Source organism: Ambystoma mexicanum, chromosome 3q, assembly GCF_040938575.1.
Source record: "Ambystoma mexicanum isolate Mex_15411 chromosome 3q, UKY_AmexF1_1, whole genome shotgun sequence".
Taxonomy (NCBI): Eukaryota; Metazoa; Chordata; class Amphibia; order Caudata; family Ambystomatidae; genus Ambystoma; species Ambystoma mexicanum.
The window spans coordinates 449277623-449300359 of record NC_090926.1 but is presented as its reverse complement, the minus strand read 5'-3'; the positions used below and the strand labels follow the sequence as shown (position 1 = coordinate 449300359).

Genomic DNA, 22737 nt, shown 5'->3' with positions numbered 1-22737 from the left:
ATGAACAGCCGTTTGCAATTGTGGGCCACTTTTTCATTGGTGCTCGAGACAATTTTGTGGCCCAGTCCAACCTGGCTTGGAAGTCTTATCAGGCTTCAAACCGGGGACTTGCACGTCTCTGGTTTAGTCTCTCGATCTCTCTGTGTCTTTCAGTTTAAGTCTCTCTTTTCTTCCTGCAAGACCAGGAAGCTGAATACTTGCTTGTTGTTTTCCTATCCCTTTCTTCCCCATTATGCTTAATTTTGGCTCATTACACCCATCTTCTAACATCATGTTGAGGATATTTAGTTTGAGGTAGAGGTGGCAATGGTTGGGAGGTGCTGGCCCTCTAAGAGCAGAGCATAGCAGTTAAGTATTTGGCTTCTTCTTGGGAGGTGTATTGATATGGGCAGGGCAGGCTTCAGTCCTCTAGCACCTTACCATTGCTCCCCCTGCCTGGGAAATATTGTTGAAACACTCTCTGCTCCAGCAGGCTCTTACTGAAGGGCCTCTTTCCCATCTGTGCCCCGGGCTGAACATTGCAGCGTGCTGCCTTATGCCTGCAACTTACTCAATCTGGGGGGGTTGGCTTCAGCACAGAATCTGGTGGCTGGCTCGGCTGCTGGTGGCAGGATGACAGGTCCAGGTGGGGGCATGAGGAAAAGCCACATGAAGATGGGTGGGTTGGGGGCGGGGTGAGATAGCAGGTATTTTTCTGTTCTTATTTGGGAAGCTTGTATGCAGTTCAATTTCCATCATGCCAGCCATCTCCACCTCTTGCAATGCTGGTCCATGGGAACAGCTCCACGGGTGGGAAAGGGATGTCAGGGAGGGGATGGGGGGGCATACACAATATAAAATGACAGATGAGTAGCTTCCAATTCAGGGGTAAATTTGGCATCATAACTCGGGTTTCCCTCTTGCTGTCTATCGGGTGCCATTCGGAATGCCTTGATGGGCGAGAGCCCTGTAGTGTCTAGCTACCCAGCCAAAGTCTATATATGGTAGCAATGGATCTGCCCAGACCACTGTGCTATACTTCCATCCATCTGCACCTCCCATAATTCCGTCACCGTTATCCGCAAGGGTGGAACCATAAAGGACACATGGTAAGAAGACATGTGTTGAGTGGGGTGAGATACAGAGTCGGACAGTGCGAGAGCCTTCCACTTGGTGGCAACTCCAGTAGGAGAAGCAAAGGGAAAAAGGTGCTTCAGTGACTATCGATGCCTGTGCAACAGTGCAGCAAGCGGGTGGAGAATCAGGATTCAGGTTACTTTTTTTCAATGTTATTTTGATAGAGAACAAACCAGACTCAGAACACTAAATGTATGGACACACAATCATGGAATGATATTTACATCACAATTAGGTACATTCCTTATACAGGGAGGATGTAGGTGACGCCTGCGGTCATCCAAATACGTAAGGGTGAATACAAAACAAAAGGGCAAGATCACGATGATCTAATAAGCACCTGAGGGCGCAAGTGAGGCCATTGGGAAAAGGTTTATGGGTGACCTGGGGACTGTCAACTGTGGTCCAAGAGAGGAGAAGGGAGTGTAAGATCACAAAAGGGGGCAGCTAGGCCAAGGGCAGATCGAGGAAAGGGAAGCAGGGATATCTGCGAGGTGATATGAAACATTGCGTGCAAATAAGTTATATACACTGTGGCACGCAAGATAGAAGGGTCCAGATGAAAAATGCAAGCAGCAAGGCCTCATACATTCGAATGTTTTGGATGGTGAAGGTCATGGCAGCATGGGCAGCGCTCCGGATAACTCTGCTTCAGAAAAGAATCCTCCCTGCGAGATCTGTCATGAAGCCAAGTTATCACACGCACCGACAACCCATGTTTCAGCACAACCCATGTTTCAGCAAGCAGATACTCTCTTTAGACTCGACGGAAAGCTGAACACAGCAACAGTCAAAGCCTCACATGCTTGTTGCAGCTGTCCAAACTAGTATATATGTCCAGAACTATACAGACATGTTTTTCTTAGCGTGAGTAGTATGACCAATCAAAACTGCAGGGCACAACTTCTCTTGTCCACTCAAAATGGATTCTCACTGAATCACAATAAGACATATTTAAAATTGTGGACATTCATATGTTCCCAAAATGCTCTTTGCTTTCATGCAAATCGCTAGTGTTGGGTTCTATTAAGAGATACGACCTAGTCTGGGGCCTGCCCCTCCAAGGTTGAGAGGGTTCCCGGGGTAAATGTTTGCCATTTCAAGCACTGGTTCTTGCACATGACTGTGTTGGTTAAGGAAAATACAATATACTGTAAGGGGAGGGGTCACACAGCTCATGTAACCGAATGAGGAGAGGTTGGCCATAGGCTACATATAAAGATTCCTAGTGTAGCCTTGAAAGGAAACGGAGGAACTTTGTTGCAGGTGTTAGGCAGTCTGGACTGGTCTTCGTTTGCCATAGAGGTGCAGATTGAAGAGATGGTTCTGCAGTTCTCTGCGGAAAGGATTAGGTGGGGGTTCCCTGTTCAGTTGCTTTATCAAAGTGTTGTATGAACTTCTCCTTCAAGTTCCAACACACAGGGCTTCTCTCTTCATTTACTGTCATTGGCTCTATGGATCTTACCTTCACGTTCCCTCTACAGAGTTCCCTTTTCAGACACTGTCAGTTGGCTCCAGGAACTTCCTCTCCGTTCTCTGCTCAGCTGCTCGCTGTACTCCTGCAGCTGTTCCTTCCTGTGTTCAGCCTCGTGTCTTTGGCCTGGGAATACTCCTCTCTGCACACCAGTCCTCTCCTTGTTTCTACGGTATTCCTGCATGTGGTGTTAAGGGACCGTTCTCCCTTCACAGGTCTGCTGAATGGCTCTCCCTCTGCAGCAGGTATCTTGGTGTATTTCCAACATCTGGGGTACATCCCCAGTCTGTTGACTTTGGGATCTCTCAGCAGAGCTTCACTCTCAGCAGGCAGCATGTTTCTCGTACTTATTGCTGCCTAAAGGCTCTGTGGTGGCAGGAGCCTATCTTCCTGGGCCCAGTCTAGCTTCTCAGCAGTCTCATGGCTCCACAGAATGTATCCACCATACTCCAGCAGGTACAGACATTTCTGTTGCTCAACTTGTCTCCTTTGGATCTCCTCCCCTCAAACTAGCTCCACAGTCTGTGGAGCCAGCGTCAAATCATCATGGACATGGTGGAAAGACTCATATGTTGATGTATGTTGTCCAGTCTTCTGGCTGACTGTTGCCTTTTATCTGACTTTGTCATTGGCACTGTAATGGTCTAAGCTTCAAAACACCGAAAGTAAGGAAATTATTGGGGGGCGGGGATTCCTATTCGAGCGAGGGTTTGCATGGGGAGCCACTCAAACTCAGTGTGGCCATGTCACACTTTTCTATTGTTTCATATAATCCTGGAATATTGTCGGCTGTTTTTAAATGTTGTTCAAAAACACTTACTCTAACTGGAAGATAAACTGGGTTGACCAGTTTTTGTTGGGAGCTTTTTCTGTTCCTGCTTAGTGGCTGTCGTGTGACGGTCTGTTTACTGCCCAGATCATGAACGGTTCAAGTTTTCAGTCTCAGCAGGATGGAAGAAGCAGGGATAGAAGGAGCAGATTTGGGCTGCTATGTGGGGTTTTGGTAGGCGAGATACTAACAAGTTACCTTTTACGAGCACCAAATACATAATATATCTTAATTTGATGTAAGTGGCTGTGGCTAGAGAAAATGCATTTAGTAGCAAACGCTTTAATACAAGAGCCACCCGAGGCCTGCCCAGCTCCCCAAACCCCAGAGTTTAGCAGTTGGAGGCCTGTGATCAGAGCCGTCCAGGGGGGAGGAGGAAGGGGCAAACTGCCCCAGTCTCACTCTCATCAGGGCCCTCGCAGGGCACCCTACTGTCACCCCTGTGCCAGCAGAGTGTATTCTCGAATACCTACTTCTGAATGTAGCTGCACTTTAGCCTATGACCTACAGATCAGATATAATTCCCAGTAGTGAGCATTGGACCTGCAGAGCTATCTTACCACCTATTTCTCCTTAAATGCCCAAAGCACAGCAACATTGACTCGGGAGGGGCGTGGAGGGTGGGGGGGGGGGTTACATTTCCGATTAATAGAACACGTATTATCACAGTGCTTAGAAGCATGACAAATATGTCATGGCCTATAAGTAAACTTGATAATAGTAGTATTAGATGTTGTTTAAAAGGGACTGAAGGGGACAGGAGTGTAGGTATACTAATAAAAGGTTTCTTTTTAGCTGCAGAAGTGATTAAACGGAATACTGTGTCACAATTGAATAGTTCAGAGAGGTAAAAGCTCAACCCTGACACGTGCCAGCCTGCAAGTTCATATTTCAGCAAGGGTGAATCAGACCGTCATTCTTCTGCGGTTGATACATTAAGTAACATTGCATTTGGTAGTAATGACACCTATTTTTACAGTGCTTAGATGCAGGAAGGGTCAGAAATAAAGCCCTATAGTGAAAATGATATAACACCAACTATTATATCTGAATACAGGAAAATCTAGGCCACAAGGACATGAAAATGTGGAGTATTTTTTCACAAAATGGGTGGCCTCATTAACATAAAACAATCAATTTCACTCAAAATAGGAAACTCTGGGTCTGGGGCCTCTACTCTGCCTAAACATACACACATGATTCTCCAGTTGTACCTTTGTGAATGTGGCACATTAGAGAAAGCCAAAACACACGCAAAATAAGGAAGGATTCTGTGATGGAAATGCCATACTGCAGCTCAGTGATGTGCACACATGTCATCTGACTAGAGTGTGCACGAGAGGATCATGGTTCAGGGCGCTAGATACTGGTGTAGGATGACATACGCTGGGAAGCCATGACATGATCTCTGCTAGATATTCAGTGTGTTCAGTCTCCAGATTTGCTCTACTAATCTTTGTGATGGCAAGTGCAATACACCAACAGCACAAAGTTAGCTTTGCCCGGCTGCAACCAGAGGGTCTTCACATATCTATTCCCTCCACACTAAAGCTCAAAGGAAGACTTTTTGCGTCTCCTATTCGTGGAGCCGCTGTTGCACTGCATACAATAGCAGGTGGGCCTCAGCAAACCCTGTGACCGACCTATCCATGATGGGCCATCCGCCCTGCCAGACTTCCTTCCTAAGACCCGCCCCGTAGGACCATCTTTCTGCAAGGAAGTGAGAACAACCGACAGATATTTGAACGGAGACATCTGCCAGCTGCCCTGACTCGGCATTTCATGAGCCTGAAAATCTGTACCTAATTCTTCACTGGGCCCAAAACCTTTCCAACCGGAAACCAGCTGGGTGGACCATCACCCCCACCCGCAAACACTTTCCACATGTTATGCTCCGCTTAGAGTCCTTTGTTCACATTTCATTTATGAGGAGGTTCTGGCAAAATCATAGACAAAGCCAGTAGGTCTGGGTTAATGTACAGAAAAATAAATGTATGTCTGTTAAGGAAAGATGGCATTGCCTCGTAATAAGCAGTAGCGATGCTCTCTGAGTTGTTACTGAATGCTTTGCAAATTGAGAGATAGCTCAGCTGTCTCTGGCATTACTGGCACCCGTGAGATTTAAAGTTGTACTTCGAGCTGGGCGAGCCCTTCGGGGCCCGGGCTGGACAGAATCCCACCTAGGGCTCTGGCTTGACCCTCTTCTCGGGTCATTGCATGCCCAAAGCAAGCGCCGGCCATAGGCCGTTCCAGCTGCCCCGCCACTCTGCAACAAAACCACACAAAACAAGCACCTGTCCTGGAGTGCCGGCAGCATAGACAAGACCGTGTCTGCCTGACTTCCAGTCCAGGCCGCTTGACTACCTGTCCCGCTGCAGCCACTCATTTATTGGCTGGGGCAGGACAGGAAGTCAAGCAGATGGAACCGTAAGTCAGGCAGACATGCTCCTGTAAGTGCTGCCAGCAGATCAGGAGCTCGCCTTTTTAGTTTGTCCCGCCGCAGCCACTCCTCCAGTGGCTGGGGCAGGACAGGAGTAACACTTCCTGATGGTAAGGCTGTATAGAGGCGGCAAATTAAAAGAAAAAGGAAAGTGTGCCCCTTTCTTACCGACTAGCTCCTTTTCTTGGCCAACCGTCACCTTTAGCCCCCTTTGTTACATCAACCCCTTTAGCTGCCCCCAGTACCGTTTAACCCCTTTTGTTATCACCCACGTCGCATTTAGCCGCTTTTGTTGCCCCTGGACCCATTTAGCCCCTTTTCTTGCCCCTTTAGCCCATTTTATCGCCTCAGTCACTTTTAGCCCCATTAGCCAATTTTGTTGACCCCAGCCCCTTTTGCTGCCCCCAAAACCTAACACCCTTTTTGCGGCCCAAACCGCTTTAACCCCTTTTCTTGCCTACAACCCCCTGTATTGCCCCTTCTCTTTCCCCTTTAGCCCTTTATGTTGCGCCTCAATTCCTATTGCCCATTTCTTTCCTCCAAGCTCCTGAAAGAGGCCCCTTCTCTATTGTATGCGGCTATTTCCCTAGCGTGGCTCCTATTTGGCCCTAAGTGCCAGGCCAGAACCCAAGTTTGCCTTTGGCTCTTCCCTTCTGGCTCTCCCTGGTTCTAGTTAGACTTTTTTTTACTTAAACAGGAACGAGAGATGTGTAACCTGATGGCAAATGCGTGTGCCTTCCTTGGTGGGTATTGGAGCTGTGTAACCCCCCCAACCACGAGTGATAGCTATGATGTTTGAGTTGGTATTGAGAAACTTGCAGCCATGAGCAGAGCACTGGTGTCTGTGGTGTCACACTCAGAGGAATTACTAGGTGGGGCTGAGGTCGGGGGGGGGCTATAGCACAGGTCTTTTGGTTGTAGCCCCGGATAGAAGTTCAGGGTCTACAACCAAAAAGCTGGCTAGCCCCGAGTACTGACAATCCTGACTTTAGAATAGCCTTGGATCTTTCCCAGGCCTAGAAACACCCCTGGTCACACAGGATTTAAGCAATCTGAGGGACAGCAGTGTTCCATCGGTCTCCGGTAGTCTTGAGCAGATTTTCAAACTAGAAAACCGGGACACACAACTGACATAGAAGTAGGACTACAGTTTCAGCAATAATAAATACCAAAGAAGGACTCAAATACAAACTTTACGTGAATTAAACTTTTGTCCTACTTCTATGTTCGTGGCCTGTCCCGGCGCATGTTAGCGTTGCAGAACGCCGATCGGAGGAGTGAGGACCTGGAGGAAGGGTGAAGGTATAGGGAGGGGGTGAAAAGTGATTGTACAGTGCGGCATCCAACCCGATTTCAGTATTTTTTTTCATTGGTCCAATATGCACCCGACCCCCAAATCCCGGGACTGGGGTTATAAACTATTTAAAGTGTCGGGACACCGGGGGTAGGGATAAATACTGGGACAGTCCTGGCAAAACCAGGATGTCTGGTCACCCTAGTTTGCGGCATCTAGGCAACTGGACTGGAAGGTCTGCTGTGTGAAGTGTAGTAGAGTAACCCACAGGGTCACGGGTATCATGTGCCTTACAATGCACTACCAAAGCCTAAGGCTCTGGTGTGGCAGGCGTTGCAGAGTGCTGTGCGATCCGAGGGTCGGCCCCCTACATCCAAGGCCTTACTGAGAGCTGTGATAGGGCTAACCCTGTGGTCTCAGCTGTAACGGAGAGCTCTGCAAGCCGTGAAATAGCTCTGCTTTCTTAGGTCTCTATCATGACCTTTCCCGGCGGTAATACTGCCAGGATACCGCCAATGCAAATAGCGTTACTGCTACTCAGTCCAGCGCAATTTGCGCTGGATCACGAGTAAGGGTAAGGCTGTAATCCCCCATGTTCTCAAGAGTCCATAGGACTCAGTCGATGGGGATTTTTGGCGCTGTTACCACCAGCAGTAATAGCGCCGAAAACGTCTGAAAAGCTGGATTTTTACCTCCAGCAAACGCCCAACTCTTGATGAGGTTAAGTGTTTGCAAAGAGCTGTGTACAGCAACAGATAGTCTTATTCCGTCGTTTTTATGTGCTGCGCAGTCGGGGTAGCATTGCTGTCTCTGCTGTTAATCTAGATACCTTTGGAATCTATGGTCTGCGTGTTGTGCATTGGACAGACAGTTGCATCGTTTCATGAAATAGAGAGAGTTAACATAACCTGAGGTACTGAGCAAGAGTGTAGTGGCAGGTGTAGCACTGCTGTCTAAGGCTAGGTCCTGAGAGCGCTGGATAACGGTGGGGCTAACTCTGCGAGTCATAAGCCAATGGCCTGTAACCGTGAGATCTATAGCTTGTTTCTTGCATGTTACATCTCTTGTTCTAACAAAGGAATTACTGGGAACTGACTGGCCTGAATGATAGCGCTGCTGATTTTGCAGTTTTCGAGATGCGAGAGCTGGGACTTCCAATCCGTTGCTGAGAGACGAGCCCCTTCATTCCAAGTCGTTACCAAGGTCTGTAGAATCCGAGGGAAGGCTCTCCTCCCCGAGGCATTGCCCTGCTGGCGGAGGCATTACTGAGAGCCATAGCTAGTCTCTTGATTTTGGTGTATTTTGTCCCAAATTAATGTGAAAGAGGTGAATTAAAAGAGAAGGAATTGGGACAGAACAAGACGGAACTGTGCTCTAGCAGAAATCACTTTGCGAAATTTAGACCCAATCCAAAACGACCCCAGCAAGAAAGTAAACGGACTAGTTCCACAAATCTCCAAACACTGTGGTGCGTGTTTCAAGTCTGCATGAATCTCACTCCAAATGCCAGCACCGTTTACACACTGCCTCTGAAAGTTGACCTTTGCTCACCAGGACAAACCAAACTGAAGTAAAAAGGTGTCCAAAGCTGTATTTATGTCTCATGCTCTGCACACATTTTACTGTGAGGGTGACTATTCTATTAGATAAAATAAGCACCATACAAAGTGTGCTTTGCATGCTCTGAAGGATTGAATGTTTGAATTACTATTATAGACATGTATGATAAATTGGTGGCCATTCCAACATTCCCAAAATGCACTTTGTTTTTTATGCAAAGCAGCCAGCTTCCTATATTCAGGGCACCCCCATTAGTCAAAACCTAACTCCGCCCCTCAGTCCTGCCCACACTACTGACAAATCGCTCCCTCACCTATTACTGCCTCCCCTTTACACAAAGGGTGTGGGTCTGGGGGGCGTCAAGGACGTATATTTTCGCACTAATTTACATCGAAAATGAATGAAGCATAGCTCTGTCCCGCAAGTAAGAGGTTAAGGGGCTGGTCATTTTTTGTTTGTTGGCATTTAAAACTCAACGAGGATGACGGATGACATATGATTGAACTAATAAAATCCTCCCTGCATAACTCTTGATTAGTGCTGAGCGGTGCTTTTGTGCTCGCGCGTTTTAGCATCTGGAGTCATTCAATCTAAATGTACGGAAGTGGGGATTTTGCAACTTCAGAGGTTTCTGGTTTATTGGGAATTTGCCTCCCACATCCCAGCCTCAGTTCACATTCCATTTCTGCTGCTTTTGGAGGAGGGCGGGCAGGCGATTTCAGGATTTCTTGATCGGTTCCTGGCAATGTCGGAACGGGCATTTAAAACTACAAAAACTCTCGGGATGCCGGGACCAAGGGGTAAATACCGGGACAATCCGGCAAAACCGGGATGTCTGGTCACCCTACCCATGCCCCGCTAATCACTCCTGTGACATGCAACTACTAACAACCTATCACAATTTCAATTGTCAAAAACTGTATGCAAACAAATGCAGCCGCTAACAATGACAAGCTTTACATTAGTAATTGGTTGCCATTTGTTAGAAGTGCAGCCCCTGGAACTGTTTATGGTCATTGTCTGGTCCTGCCATGGCGCTGTAGTTCAGCCAGGTCTAGTCAACATAATCCACAATTTCGGGGAGTTTGGGGGCGGGGGGGGGTCTGAAGCCCAGTCTGCTCAATGGCCGTTGCGCCACTAGAGAAACACAAAGTAATTTGTGTCTTCGTGTGTAACAATATAATACAGTACACTACAAATGCCGCACCTGCACCCATTCATGGAAGTTGACAAGATAGAGACCCGATCACGTGAAACCAAGTGTAGTTCCAGGAAGCAGGCAAGAGACACGCATGTACAAAAGGAGCATGTTGAGTCGTTTTCTTCAGTAATATTAGGTAAGTACAGGAATCATGAAGAAATACTAAGAGCCACCGACCATTTTATCACACACCCATGCACTTGTGTACTTGATCTACTCATTAAAAAAAAATGTAAACCCACCATGAGATGTGTGGTGATTCCGAATAGCCATCGGTAACACACATTCCTAAAATATTGCAATCTCTGCCAACACCATCTGGCAAAACGCTCGTCACCACCCAATGCATTATCGCAGCACCTACACAGCCAACCTACACACCCGGTTACTCGAGATCAGTTGCGCAAACATCCCCCATGCCACCAGGGGTCCTCTAGAAAATTCCACACCCTCGCTTCGACAGACAACACATTAAATAAACAGAAGGAATTAATCAACACACATGTGAACTGCAAGGGGTCAGCTCCACTATAAAGGATGTGCACAAGTGCAAGGGTGTGATGAAATGAACATTAATCACATGCACTACACAAATCAGTAGACCGCAGATTGCCTCCTGCACAGAAACACACATCACAACGTAAGACCAGAACATGAATCACCAATAAGTATGAAAAAAAACTACTACATAGCATACAATTCGACACAAGAAGGCAGAAAACAAGACACGCAGGAACTCATTGCGGGTTAGGAGGCAACTTAAAACAAGCATTGGCAAAGCCACCATTGTTTACTTTTGTGTAGGCACTAAAACCACATTTCCCAGGCACTGCCATTATGGTAAAATTTCACCATAAAATGCCAACAGCTGGACATGGTGCTTGTGCCTGGGCATATTGTGACTATACCTGGCAAATGTCTATATAATGCCTATAGAAGACCCACAACTGTTGGCTTTGCCAATGCGTGTTTTCAACATACATTTAGTGCAAGCATGTACATACTGCTTATAAATCAAGTGTCCGAAAGAAGATAGTTTTATTACCGCACAAACTGGTTTTGTTTCTTCATTGTTGCAATCAGGCCATTACCTTTCATAAAACTGCTCAGAAAGAGAAGAGCTAGACTCACATTGATCCCAGGGCGATGCGTTTTGGCCAGGGAGGGGAAGGTAGAGGGTGATAATGGCCACAGGAACTAGTATGGACATGGACGGTCAATGGGTGTGTAAATAATTAAACACCCACCGGCTATGCATCCCTTCCCACAATTAATCTTTCTCCTATATTCCCTTCCAATGACAATAGTTTTTGCTAGAGAGAGTTGTCAGTGCCATCTAGAAGCCACAACTAAAACCATTAGATAATGGTATAAGCAGCCTGCTTTTTCAGTTTCTCCGATTGTAAATCCACATGCTAGAAAACCACTGCATTTGCATGGCAGTATAATCTACAAAACAATTGGTGGTAGAGGTGCCCGCATTGTTACCACTGGATCCCATGCCCCTATCACCCATTGAAGACCAATGTGACTTCAGGATGGGGACTAACTGAATTTCATAATTAGGAGTATACGCCACTGTTGCCAACAGTGGTAATGGGAATTCCATTTGGCCATATTAGCACTGCTAACGCCTGAAACATTAGTAACAGGGCCCATTGTGTGGCACGCCAATGATAAATCTAGAAAGACAACCTATGCCAAATACAAATGATAACAGAGTGTTACCATAAAATACTCACTTTCCCACAGTGCTATACATACATTGTGGGCGCAGCTTCATGAAAGTGATTTACAGCTGCAATGCTGGCATGCCTTAATCTCCCAACACTTACATTTATCTTCCACACTCAGACACGCCACATGCAGACCAATTATGCCATACACACAGCAATGTTAAAATACCTCCCTAAATGATATCAATCGAATCATATCTTTGCACCCCTAAAACATACATACCACCACCCTGGCCAATGCATCCTATCAGCACTGGAAACAAAGGCCTCTGTGCCCTCAAAATCGACCTTGCAGAAACAGATCTGCACACAGAGCATGGCTACTTCTGATCTACATGCACTTGTACAACAGCAATGCCACCTTTCATGTTCCTTCTCTCCCTTTCAGATCTGCCAGAGTGCCTGGCGACTATGCAAATAACAGAGGCGCATAGTACTAATCCCAGAAACAAAAGCAGACATTTAGGTGCACATAGCGTTGCACATAGAAAACACATGCCTAGTGTACTACGAATTTAGGTGTACATAGCGTTGCACATAGAAAGCACATGCCTAGTGTACTATGATTAACAGTGACACCAGTGTTCCACGGCAAATAACATTAATCAAGTACTATGCTGTGTTAACACCCATCAAGAGATGTCAATACTGAAAATAAACATGGGATTCAACCCACTTGCTCAAACATGGGATTCCAACCAACACACACGAACATGGGATTCTAGCCCACCCACGCAAACATGGGATTCCAACCGACACACAAACATGGGATTCTAACCTAGTGATGCAAACATGGGATTCTAGCCCACTCACGCAAACATGGGAATCAACCCACTCAAGCAGACATGGGATTCTTACCTACTATTCCAAACATGGGATTCTAGACCCTTCATGCAAATATGGGATTTCAACCGTCTCACGCATGGGATTCTAACCTACTGATGCAAACATGGGATTCTAGCCCACTACATAACAGCTAGGCTTTGACCATCAGCAGCAACAGCACAGCGCCAAAGTCTGAGTTGAAGCTCGTCCACCACACTAGTGACCAGAAAACCTTGCACAGCATTTGCCCTCCAGAAATGGACCTTTGTCATGGTTGTTGCCTTGACCTCGAATACTCCATCTCCCGAGGGTCAGGAACTTAGCAGCAACACTAACCTTGCCGGCAAAATTCTTCATCACCTTATGATGAAGGCCCATATATCTGTGCAGCCCCCGGGGCTCTGATCTTCCTCCGTATCATTGAGTGAAACACTTGAAGGGAGGGACCCTGGAATTCCCCTCCTCACCTGCATGAACATGATGGCCCGAAGAGTCAAAAATGCATGAAGTCACTCACTATTTGGCCAGGCCCCAGGAGGTCCAGTGACTGACACACATGCAGAGAAATATTCTCTCAGGCAGCCATTCAGACCGTATCCAGTGAACGTCTTTATGGATACAGTTGCTTCAACATTGGTCATGGACCCAAATGCCCCGATGAATGACGTTGACTACTGCCGGGAAACCACTGTACCGACGTCATTAGTGACACCATGACATAGCCACATTAGTCATGAAGTACACTCGCAACCATGCCCAACGTTACACAACCACACGCTCGTATACACGAAGAACATGCTTACATAGTTCTGTAGATAGAGGACAGATACATATACATATTGTCGAAAGCTTTTATTATTTTTCTAATTAGCCAAGTGCAGAAACGCTGAACGCAAGGCAACAAAGAGATGCAGAGCAAGCTTGCAGATGTGTATGGCAACTAACCCTATGGAACTACAGGATCACACAAGGAGCCTGACAGGACCAGATACAACAAACACATAAGAAACATAGCACAATCTGGATGTGCAGAAATCATAGTTGTATTATAAAGAGGATCACATAAGCACACAAGCCGCAGGACGAGAGATGAGGGAAAGCAGATCCAGGCTGCACAGAGCAGCAGGCCAAGGCTCGCAGCCAAGGTTAGAGACAAGCAGCACATTCCAAACCTAAAATGACAAGGGGCCATCTGCTGAAAAACAGAATAAATCCTCATAAATTATAGACAAGAAGAGCTCGATTTTTCACCCAAGGTGGGAAGATGAACAGTTCTTAGCAACACAGACATGACGTGAAACATAAACAAGTTAACAACGTTGCAATGTGGACAGCACTCTCACAGGCAAAAGTGGTACTGCTAACAGATACATTGGGAACACATAGTCATTCTCATCACCTTGAAGAGGTGCACAGAGCGCTGAGAACACAGCTGGGTCCCAGGCCTGTGGAGACCAGTTCCAGTCAATCAGGGAACAGAAATCCAGGGGTGGATGGCAGGGGGCAAAGGCCAATGGTAATCCTGAGACCCTGCAAAAATGTAATAGATCGTTTGTTGGAGAAGGGGCAGGTTAGTCACCCGACATGAGAAGGCCAATTAACTAAGATACATAGGGGCAATCCATACTCTATACCACTCCGATCACCCAACCAGAAAGTGGGATAGATTTTTCAGGGAGGGCCATGTTGTGACGACACTCTGCAACAAAAAGGCTTGACACAGCTTTTGGAGCGGGGACTGTGGAGATTTTAGAATGTCCTGTATGATCCCTGTCAGTTTTTGTAATAAATGACAGTCTAACTTGCCTTTGGCTGAGTCCTCCATTTGATTTGGGGGAAGGGTTATTGGACCCTTGGGAGCTGGACGGGTAAGCTTGTAGTAACCCCCAGACCTCTGGTATATCAGACCTCACCAACAAGTTGGTAGCAGAGGGATGGTTTACTGCACCCGTTAGGCATAAACCGCCTCTTCTGCAGTGCTTAGAGGGCTGAGGGGCACCTCGCGGAAACTGAGTCCGACGGGGTGTGCACCCCCGTGCAAAGGCCATCAGGATCCAGCATGGAAATATCTTGCTCACGGTCCGTGAGGGGTCCAGCAGACAAGAAGGGTGGTGTGTCAGCTTTGAGGGAGCCGGTAGCCGAACAGCATCAGTGGACCATGGAGTGTAAGTATTGACTCAGTCCCAAAGCAACTAAGAGGCGTGGGAAACTAACGGTGTGTGTGGGGTGGTAATGAGTATTGTTAAGTATCTTTGAAGTATTTTGAGGGTTTAAAGCCATAAAGTCGAATAATATCGACAGTCATAAAGTCAAAAAAATAATGTCGAAAAAAAAATGGAATGTCTTTTTTACTATGTTTTTATTCGAAATGGGGGGTTCCCCCCAACCCCCTTTTTGTAAAAAAAAAATGTATAAACTTTCATTTTACATGCGGAACCAAAAAAAACATAAATAATAAAAAAAAGCATTACATTTTTTTTTTCGACATTAAGTTTTCGTTTTTTATGACTGCACACCTATTTTGAGCATTGTCTAGTAGTGTCAAGTATTGTGAAGCATAGTAGGGAAAGGAGCAGAGGTAGATGTCATTTCTGTGGTTAGGGTGCATTTGGTCTTGAGGGAAAAGGTACTGGTGTGAAACCTAGACTATTGACTTAAAGGCACGGTTGACAGAAGTTATGTGAATATTGGATTCCTTGTGAATTGGGCATTCTAGCTCAGGTATTGGATGATGGTATACCTCTGTAAAGGCCCAGCAAATGGAGCTAGCCCAGATTGCGGAATGTGTTCGCCTGGTTAAGTTTCAAGGAGGCGTTTTATCTGCAAGGTGACACTGTAGGTACAGATTGAAGAGGAAAAATATTGGTATCCCCTGTTAATGGGCAGGAAGACAGCTGTGGGTTCATTTTGGGGTTGTGTAAAGGTTTGTGTAATGGGGGATTAGCATTGTGAGTGTTGTAAATGATCTCTAGCACTCCCTTGTATAGTGAATTGGTGATGCCACCTATCAAGTCTGTGCATAGGACTCAGAGCACAAGGAGTTATAGAAATTGGTGTTGAGAAACTTAAAATTGACGGAGGAAGCTGTCCAATGGCAGTGCACGGAAGGCGCATGCGCGAGATTGGTAGGTGTGCCTGATGAGGTGGAGTGTGGAAGGGTGGTGCGTGGAGCATGCCTGATGGAGTGCTTTGGGGCCAGAGAGGCTCAAGAAGAATTGTTGAGAACTGGTATTTGTGATATTCATAAATCTGAGCTGAAAATATTAATTGTGCTTGTCTAATAACGGAGTGTCGAAAGCCTCGACTTGAGGTCAAGTACGTAAAAATGTAATGTATCAAGGGAAGTGCGGAGGGAATACACCCCTACAGCACTTGTTTAAGGCAATTCCATGATATAACGACAAGATTTGTAAATATAACGCGTAATGTACGAAAAGCACAGAGGGTAAATTGACTAAGCCATGGCCACAATGCAGACGTTTCTCCAAAAATGTGCATCTACCCTTACAGACACACATACAAAACACATATAAGGGGAAGAAGTTGGCTAATCGTACGGCGATATTTGAGCTCTGAATAATGTTCCAAGAGGATGAGGGGAAAGTAGTGAGGCATCAATGGATGCTGAGCCAGCAAAAGACACCGGGGGCTGCACGTTCTCCTGAGAACGAGAAACAAGGAGCTGCAGCAGAAGCTCAGGGGCTATACCCTATACGAGAGCTAAAGGCAGCGGAGGAGTACACAAATCCAATATTTCAACCTCCACCATATACAAAGGAGGAGGGGCAGAAAGGGATTGGACAGACAGACGGTGGGAAGGGAGCATGCAGCGAGGCGTAGGCGGCACCAAGGAGGGGCCAAAGCCATAGCATTGACAAATTGGTAGGACGGTAGATACTTCTGAAATTGGATGGGAAAGCAACGGGATAATCAGCAGGGGTGACTAAAGAAATGGAGGGTCATAAGGGGAACAGCAAAGCGTGAGACTGGGTGGAAATAATGGAAACAGTAGAAAGAAAGGAGAAGGAAGAAGAAGAAGGACGCTGAGAGCATGTAGAGACAAGCAAAGGGAAGAAGAGAAAGAACGGGAGCAGCGAGAGGTGAGGAGAAGGGGGGAGCTTGAAGAGATAGCGGTGCGAAGGGAAGGAGACAAGAAGGAAAAGCAAGTTTTAGTGAGAAGGGAACAGAGAAAGTGGGAAATAGAACGACTTGTAAGAGAGCACAAATGCAAGGAGCAGGAGGAGCGCGCAATAAGAGACATAAGGACAATGTGGGGAATGGGCCCGGGAGATGACAAAGTGGGAGGAGGTAGGCGAGTAGAGCCAGACAAAAGTACCACACAGGATAGGACTGCCACTCCATCAGATAGGACAGAAATGGGGTCCTTCGAGAGAAGGGGTAGCAGGGACCTGATTGACTTCAATGAAAGCACAACCTCTAGGAGGCTGAGCTTCGTGGACAATTTTGACAGTGATATGGACACTGACTCAGACGGGGACGCTAAGGAGAGTGAGGACAAGGGAAGAGGGCGACTCAAGCATTGGTCAACGGGGAAAGGTGCAGATAGAAGCATGACATGGGAAGCAGGAAAATACACACAGGGATTTAGGGGGGATAAGGACGATCAATCACAACAGTCTGGAGATGCAATACTCAATATGGATGACCTGACCCCATACGTGCAGAGACTTAGAGATCTTCCAGGGCGGAGGAAGGGGGAGCCGGCAAAGGCATGTTCTGACATTAAAGATGCTGAGAGACTTGATAGACAGATCAGGCTGACCCGAAGAGCAAATGGGGAGAGCGGGTTCACAGAGTTGCCCTTACTGGAAAAAGGAGATGGGCAACCTCAGTACATACCATAGAAACATATAGACAAGGAAAACTTGAGGTGTAGGCTACCCTCGTTAACTGTGGGTGCGGGGAAATGGAACGGATGACAGCGGGAGAGAAATTAGCAGTGGTGGATGTAAAGGGGCTACTCGTGGCAATCTTCAGGAAAGCTGCAGATGATGTATGGAGAAGGGCAGGGTACCCAGGAGTAACCGCCCAGAACACGGCGCATGATGGCACGCTATTTGCTAACTGCTGAGTGGCTGTGTTGGAAGTGCTATGGATGCAGTACCCAGACACGCTAGACATTAGTGTAATTATGACCCGCAAAATGGGGAAGACGAAGACCCCTTATACTACATTCAGATGATTCAAGAGCTTTGGTGCCTGTGGGACAAAACAGTAGCATTATTCTACCAGATATTATGCCAAGGGTTGCCAGAGCACGTGCTGAAGAAGTTGGTGGGGATGGAGGCGAATCCTTGCTCGGAAATACAGCTCACGATTGTACACTAACGTAGGCTAATGCAAGAGAAGGCGAGAAAATAGCATGAGGAAAGAAAGCAGGAGGAGGCGAAGTTAGTACTGCTCATGTCCCTTCCAGACACAGTATGCACCACTGCCGCAGGAGGCAGATTCATGCGTGAAAATGTATTCAGTTCGGTGCCTCATGATGTATGCATGTTAGCCTAAGCACATTCGCATCACACCACAATTGCCGCAACAATGGCCACATTGCCATTTTGTTTTATCTGCCATCTTGGCGGCATTATTTAGTTCCTCGCTCCTTCTGCCTTTCTCTCAGAGTGCGGTAGGAGACCGCTACACAAACTTTCTGGCACATACAGACAGGAATGCACATTCTGCTGAGCGTTTTGTTTTCCTTACACTGTAGAACCGGGAGTCCTTGCAGACACATAGCTAATTCCCTAAGTTAGGTGCCCTCCTGTCTTGGCCATGTTTTCCCTGCTGAACTGTTAATTATAATAATATGCATCAGAAACGTGCTTCAACAGAGAAACCATACTTCCAAGGCTATAGAGCAGACTGACCTTAGGCTCTAGGAGCAGCATAGATAAGCTGCACAAAGAATGTTACCTTGTACTAGAGAACACGATATACCCCCACACACTGCTCTGCCCTGCTCTCAGACAGTAAATTGTCTGCGGGAAGACAGGGAAATATGCAAGTATGTTGTCATGGTAATACCATCTACGTGGATAGGTCAGGAACCCTATGGTCCCTATCACATGAAGGGGCTGGACAAGCGTATTGCATGTTATTCTAAAATGTATAAATGTTTAACGTTTTCTGGAACTCTCTCTCTCCCTCCACAGTGTCTGTGCGCATGCATCATGGTGTGCTGAGACCCTTTGCACAATTGTAATAAACGTTGCTCTTTGACCTCGTCACTGGCACGGGTGTATTTCCATTTCTTTGTAGTAAGCCTCATGTTTGGTCTTTCACATGGGGTGGGAGGATGTACAGCATAGGTTTTGAGGAGGAGGGGGTCCACCTAGCGGACACGGGTATGGTCATCAGATGCAGCAGAACCACAAGGGATTCCCAGGGTTTATTTTGAGGATATGGGCAACACATGCAACAGGGCCCAGGGGCGCTTCCAGGGGGTTTCAGAGACAGGGGAGAGAGTCACCCCAATGATGGGTGTGTGGACAGATAGGGCATATCTAGAGGGTGTGCAGAAGCAGGAGAGGGGTGCAACAAGGTAGGGTAATGCAATACCGGCCAGCATACCAGGGGGAACAGAACGAGTATTACATGCAGGACCACAACATGGACAGACACTGAATGCATACCCACAGACACGCCAGCCCCTGATGCAGGCACCATAAATTCAAGTGCCTATGCAGCAGTACTCATAGGCACCACAGATGCAGGGTAACACATCACACGCACACACGGCACAGCAAATACCGCAGATGCAGAACAGCACACAACCAAATGACGGGACAGTGGCACACAGACGCCATGACAACAACTCCCATTAGGAATCTTGTGGGGTCACTGTAGTGGGAGCAGCCCCTTTCTGGAGAACTGGATCTCCTTATAACCTCAATAGGACAGCCCACAGACAGACTAGTTGTGTTCTAGCCTACCGATCACACCCAACCCTGTGGAGGAACCACATATAGGTTTGATGTAGGTGACAAGACTTTTTCCTTTCTTGTGCACACAGAAGCGACCAAATCCTGCATCCGGGAAGGCAAAATATAGTGTGTCAGGCAATGCCATGAATGCTCAAGGATTCCCTAAGGTAATGGAAGTGGTTCCTTTTACAAGTGATATTGCACTTTTTATAGGTGAGCACAACCTATCTTTGCCACTATTCTCGACAGACACCTGTAACTATACCGGGGAGAGACATCATGAGCAGACATAACATGACCTTTTCCTTCACCAACAAGGGGATAGTGTGCTCCACACCAGGTATACACCTTCTAAATGTGAGGGAAATCATTAAAGCTTATTGTGGACGGAGGGTACAGAGGTGGGTGCCAGTAGAGGAGGCGCTGTTCCAATATGGGACTGAGATTATAATAGCATGGCTTCCAGGGATTCAGGGGAAAATGTGGCACCTTCCAAATGAGTATTTATTCAGGCCAGTGATACCATTAGATGAGAAAGAAGGGACGATAGTGCCACTATAATTCGAGGCAGTAATCGTGGGGGATGACCGGATAGCAGTGCACGGGACAGATGACACAGGGCGATCATGGTGAGCAGTGATCGCCATAGCGGAAGAGTACCAGTTGACTACAGTAACAGACAAAGAACTATTCAAAGACAACAGATCAGCTCATGAGATAGTGTTTGGAAATGAGCATCACTTATTGGGTGAGAATACATTACATAGAAGTACCACAGAAAATGGCAATGGTGCTGAAAGCACCGCCGACCGTCCGAGGAGGATTCGGCAAAGGTCCCCAGCACCGTATGGACCTCTGCCAAAGGTCCCTATGATGTGGGGCTTCTGGAAGGGATAGGAGCAGTGAAGATAAAACTAAAGCCAGGAGTGATTCTCCCGTGAGTTAAACAATAACCACTTTCAAGACAGGCAGACAAAGGTATCTATGAGACCATTGCAGCACTAGCCATGCAACACACACGTGTACCCTGTCAAAAAGGTGACAGGGGGGGGCATGGCATTTTATACAGGACTTGAACCATCTTAACCATATTGTAGAAGCAGACTGCTTTATTTCGGAACCCGGCAACAATTCTGTGCAGCATCCCCATGGAAGCTGCCTACTTCACGGTCACAGATTTGAAGAATGAATTCTTCTCTATACCATTGCACCCAGACTTACAAGACTTAAGTTCATTTATGTATAGAGATAAGAAGTGGAAACATACAAGACTTCCTCAAGGGTACTGTGGATCACCTTGCATATGTAATAGGGTCCTTTAATGGACCTAGGCAACGTACAGATGGACAGCATGGTTATACAGTATGTGATGACATATTGATTTGCAGCAAGACAGAAGAACAGTGTAGAATTATTCAGTACATATGCTGACAGTAGTATCAAAAAAGGGATACAAGTTGGACAAGGCCAAACTACAATATTTGCCAGACAGAAGTCTTATATATTGGACAGAATGGCTGACGAGTGGCACCAGAGAGGGCAGAGGCAAAACCCACAGCAGTCAGAGAGATGTAGCAGTTTTTGTGGCCATGTAATTACTGCAGGGCATGTGTATTTGATTACAGCACTTACACTAGGCCCTTATTAACTGCACTGAAGGAAGCACAGAGCGGGGAGAAGACAATACAATAAAAAACAGAAATGACTGAGGCATTTAACGAGCTTAAGGAAGCAATATGCATAGCTCCAGTGTTAGGGATCCCAGACTCGCAAAAGGAATTCTTTCTGTTCTCACACTTCGACGGAGTAGTGATGACTGCAGTACTGGCACAGAAGACCAGATTGGGGCACAAGCCACTGTCCTATTACAGCAGAAGAGTAGACCCAGTAATGAGAGGACACTATCCATACAAACAAGCATTGGCTGCAGCCACATTCGCAGCGGATATATCAGCAAGTATTACCATGAGATGCAGCACCACTCTACGGGGAGCATGCTCTCTTTGCAATGCTGTAAAGACCGAAGAGCACACTGACAACACAAAGGGCCTTGGGGTATGATGTTTTACTATCTAACCCAGCTCTAAAGATAGTGAGGTGCAGACTTGTCAACCTGGCAACCTTTCTCGCCACGAGGGTGACTATGCACATGATTGTCCGTTTAAGTGCTGAGGACGGGTATGCTGGTCCGATTTGCATAGACACACTATAGCACAGCAGTTAAGGGGTTAATTGTCTCTTCTCAGGCATGGTGTTGTTTGATGGATTGCAGCATTTGGGTGTTTACTGTCAAGTGCCAATGGCTGATCATTGTACACCACTTGAACCTGAGAGCGAGTGTAATATCTAATATCAGTAGTGAGTGGAACGCAGGATTACACAGTAAATATCTTCTGGTTGAGGAGTATTATAGCCAGAGGCATAGCCAGGATTGTCTAACAGTGCTGCTAAGTGTGCATTTACAGATTCTGGGTAGGCCTTGCCTGCTCAGGCACTACCCTATCTACGCCTCTGATTATAGCACCTTGTAGGTTGGTGAACTAGCTGGATATGCAAGAGACAGCAGGGATATCCTCGAGGAGGCACAGGTATATGTTTCGCATGGCGGTGCATTCTCTGCTTTTCTGACCTGCGAGATCAGACCAAAATCTTCTAGCTTGCCGGATGATCTAGTGGGCCTTATTGGGATCCATGTTGTGAGCAGTAGAGACCTTTCCCATCAGATATTTTGCCATTGTGGCACTGCCACCGTTGCAAGTGGAATAGCTTTCCAGAGTTGTTTTTTCCCAGAACTTCAGTCTACTAGTGCACTTCAAAAGTCTGCATATTTCTAGAATTTTGAGGATACTAGTTCATAGTGTGGGGATCTGTGTCCACAGTTCTATCCGTTGGATATATTATTGTTTTTCCACAGCCACCAACATTGCTCGAGTATACACTATGGGGCATTCTGGCTGAAGGCAGACACTGTTGGTGATGTGATGCACTTGTGCATGATAAGCAGCGGTTTTGTTGGATCTCACTTTATTGGATTTTGCAATGGCGCGGGGCTCATTTTCACTCTCAACAGAAACAGCAGGAGAAAGCCACAACGTATGTCCAAACTCTGACATCTATTGGTCTGAAACTCACGTTTCTAAACCCACCTGGAAGAGCCTTGGGGGACTATTGATGTCAAAGCAAACCAGTTACTTTCAACAGAAGAAGCAAATATGTTTTCCCCTGCAGTGGTGCCACAGTTCTCTCATCTTGTCCTTCCATAGATGTTGCTCTGCTGTCCATGTCCTACTTCCATTGGTGGCCAGGTGAACCCCTTTTGCT

At 46.7% G+C, this 22737-nt stretch overlaps 1 protein-coding gene across 1 annotated transcript in view; it reads right to left on the bottom strand.

Moving 5' to 3' along the window:
• The window catches only part of FCHSD1 (FCH and double SH3 domains 1), a 582795-nt gene that overhangs the window by 468154 nt on the left and 91904 nt on the right, over positions 1-22737 (bottom strand). The window lies entirely within an intron of this gene.